This window comes from Vicugna pacos, chromosome 11, assembly GCF_048564905.1.
Source record: "Vicugna pacos chromosome 11, VicPac4, whole genome shotgun sequence".
In the NCBI taxonomy this organism is placed as follows: domain Eukaryota; kingdom Metazoa; phylum Chordata; class Mammalia; order Artiodactyla; family Camelidae; genus Vicugna; species Vicugna pacos.
In genome coordinates, this window is record NC_132997.1 from 71,265,994 (window position 1) to 71,284,730 (window position 18,737).

Below are 18,737 nucleotides of genomic sequence, written 5' to 3' on the forward strand. Positions count from 1 at the left end.
TGGTGACATTCAAATGGTGTGGGTTTTGTCCCTTTCCCAAAGTGCAGGAGGGCAGTGCAACACCTGCCCAGTGGTCGCCTCTTCCCCGACCCTGGCACAGAGCCCTGGTACCTGCGAGAGGGCTGGCCGTGGTCTCAGGGGCTGGCAGGCAGGGGAGGCAGCCCTTGTGTTGTCTTGGTTTCACAGGCTGTGCCTGAGACTCTTCCCCTTGAAGAGCTGGCTCAGGAACAACATAAGTAACAGTGACAATCAGAAGCAAATACACGATTGATGATTCCGCTGATAGGGTTTCTGATGAAAATAAGTCACAGGAGAGATTGTTTAGTGAGCTGAAGTGGTGCCATTGTAAGTTCTGCCCCGTTACCCTGGGTCTTTTGTTCTGTGAACTGCCTGTTACCTTCCTATGCCTGTTCTTCTGTTGAGCTGCACTTACAGATCTTGCTGATTGGGGTGAATTCTCTTTAAAATAGGAAATTAACCTTGTCTTATCACAGGTTGCAAACAACTTCCACCAGCGTTATATATCTTATTTTGTTTACGCATTTATTTTTGCCATATGGAAATACATTTTTGTACATAAATCTTTAATGTACACAGATGCATCCATTGTTTCTTCTGGCTCCTAGATTTCACAGCTCACTTGGCAAGTTTTCTACTCTCAGATTATACATTTTACATGTTTTCTTTGTGACATTTTATGGTTTCATTTTTAAAATTTATGTCTTTGATCCAACTAAAGATTTTTGGTGTTAAAGATTAAGGTAGGGGTCTAACGGCATGATTTTTTTCCAACTGATTATCAGTGGTCCCCCACCCCAAACCGTTTACTGAATGATCTTTTGCCACTTTTATCATAAGCTAAATGTCCATGTGTATTTCAGTCTGTTTATGGCCCCCTCCTAGTCTGTTGCACAATTTTTCTTCACTATATACTGTTTTAATTATTGGTGATTCACAATGCATTTTAATATGCAGTAGGAGCGCTACATACTTAGTTTTCTTTGGATTTTCCCCTATTTTCACGTTTACTCTTCTAGATAGATTTTAATATCATTTTACAGCCCTCCTCCATCCTCTTGATATTTTATTGGGAAAGGCATTGAGTATATACATTGCTTTAGGGAGAATGACACCTGAAGATGGACATATCTTCCCATTTACTTCAGTTTTCTTTTATGAACCCCAGGAGAACTTGACAGTTCTCTTCTTACAGATCCTGCAGTCTCTTTGTTAAACATATCCCTGCGAATGTCATCTCTTCAGTTGTTATAGCAAATGAAATATATGCTTCTCATATTTTCTAACTGGCTATGTGACTTTGGGCAAATCACTCACTCTCCCTGGGCCTCAGTTCCCTCGTCCACAGCGAAGGGAGCACGTCTCTAAGATCCCTGCATCTCAGGCTAGCTGAGGAGTTTATAAAGTAGTCAAGGACTATGTGCAGGATGCTGGTATTTTCAGGGGCAGCTCGCTCTCATTGCATTTTCATGAGCAAGACCCAGGGTCAGCTCAGTTTCTCTGGTCCCAGCTGTGCAAACACACACCTGGGTCAACCCTAATTGGAGCCTCTGTGAGTCTCCTGCCGCCTCCAGTGATTCACCAAGACTCCACTCTTCCTGCAGGCTGGACACCCCTGCAGGATGGGTAGCAACTTTGTTCCACACCAATCATTCTTTACTGGGCAGCTACCATGTGCCAGGCACCATGCTAGCCTCTGCATGGGGCCACTGGCTGTTTATCTGATAGGGTGGACAACCACTTTGGATAATTCACACCTCCAAGGGCAATTTGCATTTAGGGGTTGATTCTGAGTTTCCTTTGGCTTCGTTGTACCCTGCGCCAATGAACTAGCCAAGGGCCTTTCCTCCAGGATATGAAGAAGACACAGGGGACGTGGTACTGGAGGGAGAGGATGCTCAGAGTACTTCTTAGAGAGACTGAGAACATCGGACTGGCCAGCCTGGGGAAACCCAGCTCAGCCTCCAACCCAACGGAATCTCTTCCACACTTTCCAGCTGCCACACTCCCCACTGTGTTGATGACTGGGTGACAGGCTTACACTCCTAATCCCAGGAGGGACCCCACTGATGCATTTACCGTTTAACCTAATTGTTTCTTTAATTGAAAGTCAGCAGATAAGCACAGGTTTCTTTCCCATGCAAAAGAGGTTTGGACTAGAAGAAACAAGCCAATGGCATAAAAAAACAAATGGCAGCTTTAGCCTGGCTTGGGGGGAGATGGGCTTTGTGCCTCTAGTTCTTGCATCATAATGTACTGGAGTTAATTTGACTGGTGGGGGTGCTTAGTTAGCCAGACACTTAATAGGATTGAAGCGGGATGGAGGTGGGCGACTTTCAGGCCCTGCCAGGATAAGAATGGACGAGCTAAGCCCTCTTTTCTTTAAGGAAACAGCTCCCACACTTGTGCAGGCCAAAATAATTAAGTAATTAGCAAAGGCATTTGTCAAAATGCCCAGTGGGACTGACGAAAATGACAGCTTTGAGAAGGATGAAGAGCTTGCAAATGACATTTTCTCCAGGCTGGGAGCTGGGGTCAGGCCTGCAGCCTGCAAGGAAAACGCCTGCCTGGGACTCCAGGGTCCCAGCTCAACCTTTGGGGTTCAAGTTCACCTCCCTGTGGCAAAAGCCAAGCTCCTATTTCTAAGGAGGCTTTCTTGAAAGGCCTTTGGAACATCAAAGGGCTCTTAACGCACAGCAAGTAAGTGAAAAATAAGGGAGTCATTTTCGTTTTCAAAGGGTTGAGACCGTTAAACAGCCAAGTCCGTGGTAGAGAAAGCATTTGTGGTTTATTGAAATTAAGACTGGGGAAATAGCTGGAGGCCATAAGGCAGTCATCACTGTGGACAATGAGTGCATTCTCTACCTACTGTGTGCAGGGCAAGTTCTTGGGTTTTCCTAGGGCCATCATGGTGTCCATCCTGAAGAGAGGTGTGCAGTATTTGCTGTTGTGGGGACACTAATGGTACCAACCACTTAGGGGCCCCTTCACTATGCCAGGCAGATGGTATCTCGTTCAGTGCCCACAACAACCCTGTGTTGTTGGCATTCGTTTTTCTCCGTTAATAGATGGAGAAACTGAGGCTCACAGCAGTCAGGTCACTTAGATCTGAGAGGCAACAGAAAGGGAAGGTCAGGAGCAATGAAGTCATAATGACCTGCTTTGACAGCAGAGTCTACTTTTATAAGTCAAAAGAAATAAGAACTGAGAAATGATGGTTAGATTTGGAAATCTGGAGTTGCTAGTGGCAGGAGAGTGGTATTTCCCTGGAGTGAGATGGGGAGTCGGACGTGGTGAGGGGAAGGTGTGAAGAGTGAGTCTCCAAAAACAGCCAAGGGGAGAAACATCACTACTGGTCCAGTTGGGGAAGTTTTCCAAGCCTGCAAGAGAGTTTGAAGATGCCAGAAAGGGAGGGAATACTTGAGAAAGATTGGTTCTTTCTGGAGGAGGTGGTCCTGAGGGTAACATGCAGCTTAGAAATGAGGTAACCTTTGGCGGGGGTTGGGAGAAGGTGGACTGGTGGGGAGAGGAGGCTTGAGTGTTCCTGAGAAAGGGGAAAATGAAGGAGAGGTTGTGTCACGTTATTATGCCATTTAAAAGTTAGAAAGAAGGCAATTGATTCAGAGGTGCTTCTGGGAGGCAGGGGAGAAGAGCAGAGAGCACTTAGGTGGAGAGAAAGTGGCTAACATGGGCACTGTCTATGGAGGAAGTCAAGTTATGCCAAGAACCAGTGGGGCTGAGTGGAGTGGTAACAGTATGGAGGTTGTGGCCAGAAACAGGAGCTTGGAGCTCAAGAGCTTGGAGGCAGAGCATTTCCACAGATGTAAGTGGTGTCAGGGCTGGGGGTTGGAGGTGCCTAGAATGGGGCAAGATTGAAAGGATCTTAGAAGCCCAGGGGTCATGGGTCTCTCCGTGGGTACTGAATGAATGATGGCAGGCAGGGTGTGTCAGGTACCAAAGTTTTCCAGGAATAATGCCAAGAAGGGTAGGAGAGGATGGAAACAAAGATGAGGTGAGAACAGTGTGGGAGGGCTTCTGGTGGGAAGAGTTGGGGCAGTGGTGGTGGCTTCACCACCTGGGGGACAAAGAGTAAACCTTTGCCTCTTCTTTTTAGAGGTGGTGAGAAATATTGAGGCTTTGGGGTCAAGACCAACCAGCTTCTAATCCTGGCTTTCAGCTTACTAGTTGTGTGGCCTTGGAGAGGTCACCCAGGATATTTCTTTTTTTAAAAAAAACCACCTTTATTGTGGTATGATTCCTGTACAGTAAACTACACATATTTCAGATGTACACTTTTATGGATTTTGATAGATGTATAAACCTATGAAAACACTACCACAATCAAGATAGCTAACATTTCCATCACTCCCCAAGAGGTGTAAATTTCAAACTCCCAATTTATCCCTCCCCACCCTCTTTACCTTCTGGTAACTGTAAGTTTGTTTTCTATGTCTGTGAGTTTGTTTCTCTTTTGTAAATAAGTTCATTTATGTCCTTTTTTTTAGATTCCACATATGAGTGATCTCATATGTATTTTTCTTTCTCTTTCTGGCTTACTCCACTTAGAATGATATTCTCCAGGGACATCCATGTTGCTGCAAATGGTGTTATGTTGTCGATTTTTATGGCTGAATAGTATTCCATTGTATAAATATACCACTTCTTCTTTATGCAGTCATCTTTTGATGGACATTTAGGCTGTTTCCATGTCTTGGCTATTGTAAACAGTGCTGCTATGAAAATTGGGGTTCAGGTGTCTTTTTGAAGTAGAGTTCCTTCTGTATATATGCCCAGGAGTGGGATTCCTGGGTCATCATATGGTAAGTCTATTCCTAGTCTTTTGAGGAATCTCCATACTGTTTTCCATAGTGGCTGCACCAAACTGCATTCCCATCAGCAGTGAAGGAGTGTTCCCTTTTCTCCACAGCCTCTCCAGCATTTGTCATTTGTGGACTTTTGAGTGATGGCCATTCTGACTGGTGTGAGGTGATACCTCATTGTAGTTTTGATTTGCATTTCTCTGATAATTAGTAATGTTGAGCATCTTTTCATGTGCTTTTTGGCCATCTGGATGTCTTCTTTGGAGAGATGTCTATTTAGGTCTTCTACCCACTTTTTGATTGGCCACCCAAGTTATTTCTGAATATTAAAACTCATTGACAGAATGGAGGGGTTGGGTGTGTGGGGGTTTAAACGAGGTTCTGATCATAGGGAATCTGGAACAGCCCCTGGCACACAACTGGTGCTCAGTAAATGTCTGCTGTCAGAAATGTCTGAGCTGGAAGAGACCCCAGGTCATTTGGGCCAACAGACGAGGAAAAGGAAGCCCAGAAAGGCCACAGATTAGGGAAGATGCTGGGGTTCCCGTGAAGTCACGGAGTGCAGGTCTCTGGTAAAAGCCACGTGAGGGGCAGGGCACAGGACGGGAGAGATTCCAGAGTCTGCAAGATCTCCAGCCAGGCGCTGACTTTGGGTACAGGCTGGGTGGTGGTGAGGGGGACAGGTCATAGCTCTTTCCAGAGTGAGGAGCGCACACAGGGACATAAAGCTTGCCTTCTAAGTGCTTGTGACAAGGTCTTCCAAACAGCCAAGCAAGCATGTTGTCTGTGAGGGAAGTGATATTCCAGAGCTATATACACCTCCCGTCTCCAAGCTTGGACCTGTCATGGCAGCAAGTTCTTTGCATGGAGATGACTTTAATTTGCAGTTGACAGCACTCACCTTTGCATGCCCAGTGTCTATAGATACTTACTGGATCGGTGAATGCATAACCTCTTCTTTGTTTTTGGTGATGACACATCTCTCTGTCCATCTCTGCAGTGGGTTGGCTATGTGGGGGTGAACGACCCAGGTTCAGGAGTTTGACAAGTGAGAATTTAAATCTCATTTTTTTCATTTAATGCAGGTGACTTTCTCTAAACCTCTCAACTTCACAGATCCTCAACTTCCTCATCTATAAAGTAAGAATAACAATACCTCTTTTACCTCTTTTTTAAAAAACTTATTCATTTGTAGGGTTTTTCTATTTGTTTGTTTTGGGTTTTTGTTTTGTTTGGGGGGAGGTAATTAGGCTTATTTATTTTAATGGAGGTACTGGGGATTGAACCCACGACCTCATGCATGCTAAGCATGTGCTCTACCACTGAGCTATATCACCTCCTCCACCCCCTGGTTATTTTTTGTTTATTTTTTAATGGAGGTACTGGGGTTTGAACCCAGGACCCTGTGCATGCTAAGCATGAGCTATACTCTTCCCCTCTTTTACCTCTTTTGACGATTTGGTGACATGCTGCTGTGTTATTCTCAGCATCATGTCTGCCTGCCACTGTCAATAACAGTGGCTATTTTTATTGTCTTCTTAGCACTGGATATGGCAGACACACAAGTTTGCCTGCCTGCCTGCCTGCCTGCCTTTCTTTCTGTCTATCTGTCGATCGATCAATCGATCGATCAGGGGAGGGTATAGCTCGTGGTAGAGCACACGCTTAGCATGCATGAGGTCCTGGGTTCAATCCCCAGTACCTCCTCTAAAAATAAGCAAATAAATCTAATTACCTACCCCTTCAACAACAAAAAAGAAAATAAAAAAAATTATCTATTTTAAGCTGAATGTCTCTCTTGTTCCACATTCTAGAAAATGCTATGAGGCACTCAAGACATATCCCTGTTTCCCACCTCCAGGCCCCACTTAATGCCCACTGGGTTTGGTGCTTCAGTGTGAGAAACCCTGAGGCACCTTCAGCCTCAGGTGTGTTTGTCCAGACAGGGACAGCCAGGTAGAGGCTTGCCACTAATAGCCCTGGCCTTTTTGGGGTGCTCACTGCCAGCAGGAGACACCCTCTACATGGAAATTACTTTAATTTGCAGTTGACAAAAGGCAAATTGCTGGCATTTTTTGCTTGGAGCCTGGAATGTAACCTTGCACGGCTGCCCTAGACATTCCAGGTGACAGCTTCCATTAGCCCGACCCAGATTTCTAGCTTAAAGGAGGGAGGAAGAAAGACCTTAAGTAATTTTACAGGGGGCAACCCTCCCCCTCCCCATTATTGAGTTCTACTAACTTCTATTCCTTCGGATTCCCTCCCACTCTTGGCAGCACACGGAGCAGTGTCAGTGTGACTTCCGATCCTGCTTGTGTTTCTCTGTGCTTAACCTTCAACTGTGTATTTCCACAGTCTGCAGGCTTGTAATTATTATTTGGGTGGGAGACTCCTCCCCGTGTTGCACCTGTGTTTGGTTTGTGTGTACGGGCATGAGAGCAGGGCCTTCTCTGCTCCGTCTCTTTGCCCGATGCCTGAGGTGCAGTAGGCTCTCAGTCCTTACTTGTTGAAGGAATGAATGAGTGAATGAATGAATGAGTGGTTTCCAATTTTTCCCAAGGCCAGAATGTCTTCGTCTGTCTAGTTGTTGACTTCTATAGCATTCCAGAGGAAGGGCATCCTTTAGATGCGGTGCTGGTTGCCTTCCACTTAAAATATGTTCCAGAGATGCCTGTCTCGGGTGGGGTCCTGGAATGCGGGCTGAATGGAAGGCCTTGTAGACTCAGGGAGAACCTGAGGCCACTGCTGCCATCTTGTGGACAGAATTTGAAACAAGGGCGAAGTGACAGCAGTGGCCCTTATACCCTTCCGTCTCTCCCAAAGAAATCTTGGCTGATTCTGTGATGGAATAATCTCCTTTGCAATGCATTAGGCCATATTTCCAGATCCATGTTTAACCTACTTGTATTCCTCTGTTGAAATCATCATCATTATAGCAATAATAATAACAACACATTTATTGAGTTCTAGGCACTGTGCTAATTGCTTTATATTTAAAAAAAATTCTTCTGATGCTTGTGCTATTATTATTACCATCTCTACTAGAGAAAGGACATTGAGGCTGCACAACTTGTACCTGGATAGTAAGCGGGAAGGGAGAACCAGAATTTGACCTCAGCCTAACAGGCTCTGGGCACCCAACTCTTGGCCATAATGCTGCGCTCTTTCCTGCCTTTATTTTTTGGTTCTTCCCTTTCCAACCCTCTATTTTGACAGTGCATCAGTACCTGTAGTCATATCACATCTTAGTGATTTGTTTATGTGTTTGATTCCCCCAACAAGACACTGAGCCCCGTGGGAGTCGATCAGAGCTGTTGAGAAAGGGATTTTATGTATCTTTGAACACCAGCTATGCACCAGGACTGTGTCAGATTAAGAGAATATAAAGATCTGTTAAACTGGGGCAAGGCCTTCCTGATGTGTGCCTGCTGGGGTTTGCAAAGCCATGGGAAAGACGTGGAGTATTCTTCCGGGATATAATTTGGAGTGGAGATGACAGAGGTGGTGAGTGGCAGGAACAACCATTTAACTATTTATTTACAACCTTACTTTTATATGAACCGGCCTCTCCAGCACTGCTCGGGTGAATTTTAACCATTATGAAATCCATCCATATGTGCTTTCCTTTGTTCCTTACTCTGTCGCACTTGCCCAGGTGAGAAGCAGTTCACTTGCAGCTAGGGGGAGAGAAGAGAGAGGGACAACCTCTATCTTTGAGAGAGACTGGCAGAGCAGGTGGCCGGGGCATGGGTTTGAAACCATTTCTGCAGAGATGGCATGGCTTCCATCCACGTGCAACTCCGAGCTATGACCCCATCTGCATGCCAGGTGCACAGGGACATCACATCCCCAGGGAACAGCAAAGGGCCAGACCTCCCCAGAGAGCACAGCTTTGGTTTTGATCTTTCACCATTTCACTCATTATCAGAATTCTGGTGGAAAGGAAAACTACTTGGGCAAGAATTAATGCTATCTTTTTTAAAATTATTATTATTGAAGTACAGTCAATTATAATGTGTCAATTTCTGGTGTACAGCACAATGTCCCAGTAATGCATATACATATATATATTCATTTTCATATTTTTTCATTAAAGGTTATTACAAGATATTGAACATAGTTTGCTGTGCTATACAGAAGAAACTTTTTTCAAAATCTATTTTTATATATAGTGGGTAACATTTGTAAATCTCAAACTCCCAGATTTATCCCTTCCCACCCCCTTTCCCGAGTAACCATAAGATTGTTTACTATGTTTGTTTGTAGAGTCTGTAGAGTCTGTTTGTTTTGTAGATGAGTTCATAGTGTCTTTTTTTTTTTTAGATTCCACATATGAGTGATATCATATGGTATTTGTCTTTCTCTTTCTTGCTTACTTCACTTAGAATGACAATCTCTGTGTCCATCCATGTTGCTGCAAATGGTATTATTGTATTCTTTTTATGGCTGAGTAGTATTTCTTTGTATAAATATACCACTTCTTTATCCAGTCATGTTGGTGGACATTTAGGTTGCTTCCATTTCTTGGTTATTGTATATAGTGCTGCTATGAACATTGGGGTGCATGTATCTTTTCAAATTAGACTTCCCTCCAGATACATGCCTAGGAGTGGGATTGCTGGATCATATGGTAGGTCAGCTTTTTTGAGGAATCTCCATACTATTTTTCATAATGGTTGCACCAAACTACATTCCTAACAGCAGTGTAGGAGGGTTCCCTTTTCTCCACACCCTCTCCAGCATTTATCGTTCATGGACTTTTGAATGATGGCCATTCTGACTGGTGTGAGGTGATACCGCATTATAGTTTTGACTTGCATTTCTCTGATAATTAGCGATATTGAGCATTTTTTCATGTGCCTGTTGGCCATTTGTATGTCTTCGTTGATGAATTGCTTGTTTAGGTCCTCTGTCCATTTTTGGATTGGGTTGTTTGCTTTTTTGTTACTAAGTTGTATGAGCTGTTTATATATTTTGGAAATTAAGCCTTTGTCAGTCGCATCATTTGCAAATATTTTCTCCCATTCCGTAGGTTGTCATTTTGCTCTGCTTATGATTTCCTTTGCTGTGCAAAAGCTGATAAGTTTAACTATGTCCCATTTGTTAATTTTTTGCTCTTATTTCTGTTGCCTGGGTGGACTGCCTAGGAGAACATTGCTGAAATTTATGTCAGAATGTTTTGTCTATGTTTTTTCCTAGGAGATTTATCATGTCTTGTCTTAAATTATTTAAGTCTTTAAGCCATTTTGTATTTATATTTGTGTGTGGTGTGAGGGAGTGTTCTAATAAATTCATTGATTTGCATGCTGCTGTCCAGTTTTCCCAACACCACTTGCTGAAGAGACTGTCTTTTCTCCATTGTATATTGTTGCCTCCTTTGTCAAAGATTAATTGACCATCGGTATGGGGATTTATTTCTGGGCTCTCTGTTCTGTTCCATTGATCCATATGTCTGTTTTTGTGCCATCACCATGCTGTTTTGATTACTGTAGCTCTGTAGTATTGACTGAAGTCTGGGACGGTTATTCCTCCAGCTTTGTTCTTTTTCTTCAATATTGCCTTGGCAATTCTGGGTCTTTTGTGATTCCATATAAATGTTAAGATTGTTTGTTCTAGTTCTGTAAAATATGTCCTGGGTAATTTGATAGGGATTGCATTAAACCTGTAGATTGCCTTGGGCAGTATGGCCATTTTAACAATATTGATTCTTCCAATCCAGGAGCTTGGGATATCTTTCTATTTCTTTACGTCATCTTTAATTTCCTTAATCACTGTTTTGTAGTTCTCCATATATAAGTCTTTCACGTCATTGGTCAGATTTATTCCTAAGTAATTTATTATTTTGGATGCAATTTTAAAAAGGATTGTTTCTTTGCTTTGTTTTCCTGCTAATTCATTGTTAGTGTAAAGAAATGCAACTGATTTGTATATGTTAATCTTGTTTCCTGCTACCTGGTCGAATTCTTTTATCAGCTTTAGTGGGTTTGTATGGAGCTTTTAGGGTTTTCTGTATATAGTATCATGTCACACGCATATAGTGACAATTTTATCTCTTCTCTTCCAATTTGGATCCCTTTTCTTTCTTTTTCTTACCTGGTTGCTGTGGCTAGGACTTCTAAGACTATGTTGAATAGAAGTGGTGAGAGTGGGCATCCTTGTCTTGTCCCAGATTTTAGTGGGAAGGCTTTCAGTTTTTCACCATTAAGCACTATGGTGGCTGTAGGTTTGTCATAAATAGCTTAAAAGCTGTACTCTTCATAAAAGCCGTAACAATAGTCCTTCAAAGGATTGTGCTTTCCTATTGCACTCTGATTTTTATTAAAAGTCATTAGAAGAGGTATTTCTGCACTTTACGAGTAACAATAACACCAGCTACCATTCATTGTGGATGTAACAAACGTTAGGAATTGTGCTAAGATCCTGGGAGACATTTTATCACCTTGTGGTATAAGAAATAACTTGTTTTTTCCTTTGGACTGAGATGTTTTTATGAAAAAGCTAAAAACAAACGTGATATTTTTCTCCTCACCATAGCGTCCTGAACATTCCAAGTCACTTTTTAAACGTAAATAAGAGCTACTGTGTTGACTCTTAGAATTGATGTATTTGTTTCTCTTCTCTTACCCTTATTTTAACCTCCTGAAAATTTTATTTGATTGCTTAGTTCTGCTTTTCTTTTTTTCTTTCTTTCTTTTTTTTTCTGTGAGTTAACACAAAGCCCCTTCTTCTTTCTAAAAAGCACATGAAGAAGTTTAAAACTTGGTGAGATTTAAAGATGGACTTAAATCTCAGTTTACTGGTTGGGGACTCTTGTTCAGGTTATTTAAAGCACATTGAGAGTTCTTTAGCAGAATTTACATTTTCTAAGTGAAAAAAATCCAAGTACGTGCTTGCTCTGAAAGGTGTTGGAGGCTTTTTCTGCCTCTCCAGACACAGAGGGGAGACTCCTGTCCTCATAGGAGGTCCTCAGAGAAGACTTATGGCAGTCTTATGATTAAGCCCTGACAGCATTACCTTCTCCCTGCACTACTCTCTGGGGCGTCCAGCAATCAGGGCTTGGGAAAGGCCCCCCATAGGGATGGAGAGTGGCTATGGAATGTCTGTCAGTTCTGGCTTGAACCCTCTCAGACCCTGCTGGGGTTGGAGGTGGGGGGGTGTGAGCTGGTACATTTCAGCAAAGCAATTGGCCATTTGTCTCAAGGGCCTCAAATATGCTCCTGCCTTTTGACTCAAGAATTTCCCTCCTAGAGATTTAACTTAAAGAACAAACAAGAAATGCATCCATTCATTCAACAACGGCTGCTCTGTGTCATAGAACAGGTGGGGTGAACGCAACTGACCCTGTCCTGCCTCTATACCTTTAGTGGCTTAGTAGATCTAGAGGCCCTGAAATGCAGGCAGAGAGAGATCTTTGTCCAGGGACATTTAAAGTAGCATTTCTTAAAACAGCAACGAATTGGAAGCAACATATGTCCAGTGATAGGGGACTAGTTCAATATTAGTAGATACATATGATGGAATTTTAAATGACCGTTAAAATCAGTGTTTTCTCCATGAAGTGGAAAAAGGTTTATGAAATACAAATTTAAGAGGAGCAGGCTATAAAACTGGAGTGCTGTGAGGGCAAGGCCAGGAAGGTTCTGAGGGTGGGGTCCCAATTTTGTATCTTTAAAAAAAGACTAGAAGGAAGTATTGCAAAATAGTAACAGACGTTATCTCATAATAGTGAGATTATGAATTTCTTTAATGCTGTTTTTGCATTTTCCAAAGTTCCTTCAATGAATCTTAAAAGCAGTCTTGAGAAAAAGAAAATTACTAGGAGGTATGTTCAGGCCTTCTATGCTTTAGGTATAAGTAGAGAGCTATTTCCCTGAGTCTTCTGTATGCAACGTTCCTGCTGGGACCCCTCCAGGGCTGACAAGAGCCCAAATCCAAAATCTTCACCACACTCACTGCATAATCCAGTGGGAGCCGGGAGTGGAAACTCATCAAGGACACATGTGGAGCTGGTGTGACTGGGCAGGCCAGTTGATTTTAGTCTGGAAGCCCTCCTCTCGTTCATTGGAACAAATGTAGGGTAGGATTGATACAGTTGATGGAATGAATGTTACAGTAAAAATATAGCCCTTTGGGGAGAAAGAGACAGTCATTAAATGATTTAATTTAATTCTTAAGTTTTTGGTCCCCTGGTTTGATTTTGTTACTGTTTCATCTGACCTCAGCCATTAGTAGGATCTCAAGGAGTAGGGGCAGCAAATAGAGAAGCTCTGGAGCTAGATTGTCCAGGTCTGAATCCTGGCTCCACCTTTAGATTGCTGTGTGATCTTCAGCCAGTTACTTAACCTCTCTGAATCTTCCTTATGTGTAGAAGAGGAAAAACCTATAACCTACCCAATTGAGTTGTTGTAAAGGTTAAATAAAGGGGGCCCGTGCCCAGGAGCCGAGTGCTGCAGCTTGTCCATGGCTCTCCTTGCCCATTCCCCACCCACCACTGTGCTCTTTTGTACTGCAAGGGGGCCAGCCTATGAAACTCTGTCCCTTGGGATAGGAGACCAGAGACCGGAGGCAGGAAAAGATAGGGTACTCTCCCTCTCTTGCTCTGCTTTGGGCAATGTTGCTGGCAGTCCCTGCACTTCTTGGAGGCCCCTGTTACCGCGGGGCAGCCTGCCTCTGCCCGTCTCTGCCTTGGGGAGGTACTCTTTGTAGTTCGTTTCCTCTACTGAAGTCCCCGATGAGGACTCAATTTCCTGATTAGACCCTGACATTATTCCCACCTTCACTGGACCTGGGGTTTGAATGACCACGATAAACAACTTTTATACAGCTTGGTTCATAGACCACCTTTGCACTGAGTTAGACTGCATTAAAAAGAAGTTCTTATAAGCCATCAGGTCCCACTGTGTAGCACAGGGAACTGTATTCAGTACTCTGGAGTAGCCTGTAATGAAAAAGAATACGAAAAGGAGTATTTGTCTGCATAACTGAATCGTTATGCTGTACACCAGAAATTAACACAGCATTGTAAACTGACCACACTTCAACAAAAAAAGAAGTTCTTTGTGTTTGACCTCAGCATACTGTTCAATGACCCAATCATTTTGGAAGAGGAAACAATTTTTTACAATTATATATTGGATACAATAGAATATCTCTATAGGATGTACATGATATAAAGAACAATGACACAATAAGTGGACATCCCTGTACCCATCATCCAGTTTAAGGGAAAAAAAATCACCATTGTCTTCATCACCCTGGCCTCATCCCTAAGATCTTCACCCTCCTGAGTCTGTATTCCCTTTGCTGTTACTTGTAGATTTCCAGTGTCTCCACCCCTAAACAATATATTAAGTTTAACATGGTTTTTAAAAAATTTTTTTACATTTTTTATTGAGTTATAGTCAGTTTATAATGTTGTGTTAATTTCCAGTGTAGCGCACAATTCTTCAGTTCTACACAAACATACATATGTTCATTGTCACATTTTTTTCGCTGTGAGCTACCACAAGATCTTGTATATATTTCCCTGAGCTGGTTTTAAATTGTATATGAAAGAAATCATACAACAGGTAACCTCCCCCAGCTTGTTCTACCACTCAGCACTGCTTCTAGGGTTTATGTGTGTCATTGTCCTATGCAGCTGAGATTCATTCTCTTGCATTGTTTCATGGCATTTTGTTATAAGACAGCACCCCAATGTACTATCCAATTACTGTTAATGGCCACGAGGTTTCCTCCAGTGTCGTGCTATGTCAGACATTTTGAATCTGTCTTCAAGGTGAACGTGTGTGTGTGCGTGTACGTTTCTCGAGGGTACAGACTGAGGAGTGGAGTGCCAGGTCACAGAGCAAGATGGTCACCATTGGCAGATGCCACGTTGTTTTCTGCAGTGGTTTTACCAACTGGCACTCCCACCATCTGTGTAACACGTCTCCCGTGAGTGCTTGATGTAAGACTTAAATTTTTTGCCAGTCTAGAGGGCAGGAAAGGATAGTTCATTGTGGCTTTACTGTATCTTTTCCTCCTTATTAATAAGGTGAGTTTCTTTGCATATTGGCCTTTTAGATCTTTTTTTTCTTGAAAGAAGCCTACTTGAGAGCAGCTGATTTGGCGTTGTGGCTGAATTTGGGGCAGCTGGGGAGGGTGAGGCGGGCCCAGGAGGGAGGGAGGTGTTGACCTGAGGTCCAGGGTGGAGCAGGGCAGGGGCTTGGCTGCGATGGTGAAAACAGGCTGAGAGAGCTACCCAGCCTGGGGGCTTCCAGTCGATTCCAGGCCTTGGTTAGGGACCCTCCTCTGGTTACTTTGACAGCAGAACATGTCTGCATCTCACACTCAGCATCTTGAGGAGCTGTGCAGGAAATGTTCGAGAAGCGAGGTGGGGCTGGGTAAGGGGGTCTGCGGTGAACCAGCAGGCATGGGACTCCAGCCAGTTATTGCACTATGATGTGTTAAGAGACCTTACAATTTGTCAAGAAAAGCTCAAAATATTTTTTTCATATGAATTTTTCCAATTTTTAAACACTGGCAGTTAGTTATAAAAAGGCAGTTTGGGCCAAACAAACCTTGTCTGTCGGCACTGGATTTAGCTCTTCAAAGCTGTCCTTTGAGACCTGTGTTTTGGTCACATGACAGGATTCACCACCTAGGTCAGTCAGTGAGTGTTACCTGCCTCCTGGGGCCTGGGGCTGGGGTCCCTCAGGAACAGGAGAAAATTGACTTTCTGGAGGGGTCTGTCTGATGGGACCTTTCATTCTCTTAGTATTATTTTTTTGGTAAAATATACATAACATAAAACAATTTTTAGGTGTACAGCTCAGTGGCATTAAGTACATTCACACCATTGCGGTACCATCGCCACTCCCAGAGAATTCTCTTCATCTTGCAGAACGGAAACTCTGCACCCATTTAAATATTTCCCCTAACCCACCCCCAGCCCCTGCGACCACCATTCTTTACCTCTGTCTCTATGATTTTGGCTACTCTAGGTACCTTGTGTACATGGAACAATATAGTGTTTGTTCTTTTGTGTCTGGCTTATTTCACTTAACATTATGTCTTCAAGGTTCATCCATGTCATAGCAGGTGTCAGAATTTACTTCCTTTTAAAGGCTGTTTAATACTCCATTGTATGTATAAAATACATTTTGTTTATCCATTCATCTGTTGATGGACACTTGTGTTGCTTCCATCTTTTGGTTACTGTGAATAATGCTGCTACAAACTTGGGTGTACCAACATCTGTTTGAGTCCCTGCTTTCAGTTGTTTTGGGTACATACCCAGAAGTGGAATTGCTGGATCATATGGCAGTTGTGTGTTTAATTTTTTGAGGAACTGCCTTAGCCTTTTTATCTGCTTTCCCTAAGTGGGAATGTGCGGTTAGAACTTGGGGGTGGGAATCAGTCTCATTTTGGATAGCAGTGATTCACATCCTTTCTGAGTTGACATTTCAGAAGCAGAAGATGTCCGTCACCTTCTGGCCCATATCTGTTTGGCTGTTCTTGTCTGATGAGGAAGATGATGGTAGTTAGAATATACTGAGTGCTTACTTCATCCCAAGTGCTGTTCTAAACACTTTTACATTTTCCAAGTCATTTTATCTTTCCAGTCACTCTGTGGATGTGATTGTCCCAATTATATAGATGAGGAAACTGAGCCACAGATAAGCAGAACCATAAAACAAGGCGAGGAGAGACAAGGTCATTTAAGTCAGCGCTTGCTTTCACAAATGCGGGAAGGAAGGCTGGAGAGGAGATGCCCGAAATTGCATTGTGACTGAGCCGGGTGAGCGCACAGGCTTCCAGATGGCTGGAATCCCCTGGACCCCCACCCTTGCCGCCCCTGAGACAGGATTCCGTCTATTCATTGTGTTTATCCTGTTGACCCAGGTGAAACGTCATCTGAGAGGCTGCCCTGCTGCGTTGGAATCCAGCTGGATAGTCCTGGTCCTCCTCCTGATAATTGCCGGGGCAGGACTTTGCTGAAATATGACGGGGGGGAGGATTATGGGTTTGGCTCTAGGATTTTGTGAAAACACATGGAAGTAGCCCATTAATATTAGTCAAAGGACTGAATGGGCCTTTTTAAAAAGTTGAGATAAATTTTGGCAAAATTAGGTTGCCTTGAGAAGCATTCGATTTACTGTGAGGGAGTTGCTCCAAAAAAAAAAAAGATGATTTTTCTTTCTTAAGTATATTTAAATAGTAAAAATCTAGAGTCTGCATCTCCAACAAAGTCGCAGCCCTGAGGTTCCGAGCTTGAACATGCATATGGCGGGGCTGTGTTTTTCATTATGTTCCCTTACTCGTTAGGCTTTGCAGTTAGTCCGAGTTACACGTTTCTCTTGTGTTTTTCTTGAACTTCATGAACCCTGGCATTTCATTCCAGGGATGTATATCCAAGGGCAAAGCTGTCTTCCTTTCATCTTCTCTGGGACCCCATTATGTTTAACCTAAGAGAGATTAGGGAGTTGCCATTCAACGCTGAACAAACACCAAACTCAGCTGCCAAGATGGCGGGTGCTTAATCTATTTACAACATCGACTCCATTATGAACTAATTCCACATCATGCTGACTTTGAAAGGCATTCTTGGGAATGGAATTCCCATCTGCCTTGGGAGGCTACATGCATATGGTCCAGAGTATTGAATGTATTGACCTCACAAATCTATTTAGCATGAAATATTTAAACTGTAGAGGGTTCTTAAACCTTGAAAATCATTGTCAGTGTTGGTTCCCCATATGGTGGTCAAGTTGTACTTTCTCTGAACTGAACAGCCATTTCTGGAAAGCACCCTTGCCTTCTAGCTGTTTGTAATAACATCTGCGCAACAGTGGTGAGGCAAGTCAGCTCCAGTCTCTTTGGACAAACAATCCTCTGAGCCGGGGTGAACTCCAAGGGGCAGGGAGCTGCCCCTCAGCCAGCACCTGGAAAACCAGACGACTCCACTCCCCTCGGCTTCCTTTCCAAAATGGGTTTCAGAGCTCTGCCTTCCTTTTAAATTGCTCTTTAAAGCAACATGCAGATCTAATGGTGACATTTCCCCCCCTAGCCTGAGAAAGAGAAAGGAAGAACAAAAAACAAAATCAAGTGTTAGCCCGTTAGGATTTTCAGTTGCTTGTCACCCTCAAGACATTGATGGAGATTTATTTTCCTAATGAAGGCTCCAACATTAATGGTGGCACTTGCTAGAATCAGTTAGGACTAAGTGTTATTTAATTCACGGTGAAGCGACAATCTGACTGGACTGTGATTAGTTCCAGCTTTTAGCTATCATTTATAGGTCACCAGGCGGCTAACAACCTCAAATGAGGGACCATTATCTTTTGACAAGATGAAGTGTTTTCTGGGGGGATGGGAGGAGAGGGAGGGGTGCTGCCCAGAAAGCCCAGCTCAATATTCTCTCTAGAAATTATTTCATTCCTAATAGAGCTTTGCCACCACTTACTCAGGAACTACACCAGGTAGGGATGCTGAAGGCAAAGGAGGAAAAGACTTTCCTCAAAGCCATTCACGTATCCACTCAGCAACTATTCCTTGAATGAGCACTACAGGAGAGTACAGGAGTGTGTTGGTGGGGGTCCTTGGAAGGAAGGCTAATATTCAGCCTGCACATACTGGCATGGCTGTTCTAATTTTTTTTTTTATGGCCAGTCCCCATTCTGATGGGATGAAGCATTCTGTCTTGATCCACTGGTGCCGGTGCTGGGTACATACTGATGGTTAGATATTCCAAATAACAGCCTTGCCTGGAACAGTGTTTTTTTTTTTGGAAGCCTATTTTTTTCTCTTAAGAAAATGCAGTTTTAAATAAAACTCTCTTTCATCATTAGTGTCTCTAAATTAGATGAAAGCTGTAGACCTGTTAATTATAACAAGATGACGTGATGCTGTTAGAAA

General features: G+C 43.2%; 1 long non-coding RNA gene across 7 annotated transcripts in view; it reads left to right on the plus strand.

Moving 5' to 3' along the window:
* The window catches only part of LOC140699368 (uncharacterized), a 157,583-nt gene that overhangs the window by 112,878 nt on the left and 25,968 nt on the right, over positions 1 to 18,737 (plus strand). For 6 of the 7 annotated variants that reach the window (XR_012077510.1, XR_012077511.1, XR_012077508.1 and 3 more), the window contains exon 1: positions 2,339 to 2,718. The exons of the other annotated variant lie outside the window; for it this stretch is intronic. This is a non-coding gene — a long non-coding RNA (uncharacterized lncRNA). Of the gene's footprint in view, positions 1 to 2,338; positions 2,719 to 18,737 lie in introns of those variants that run through there. 7 annotated transcript variants of the gene reach the window in all.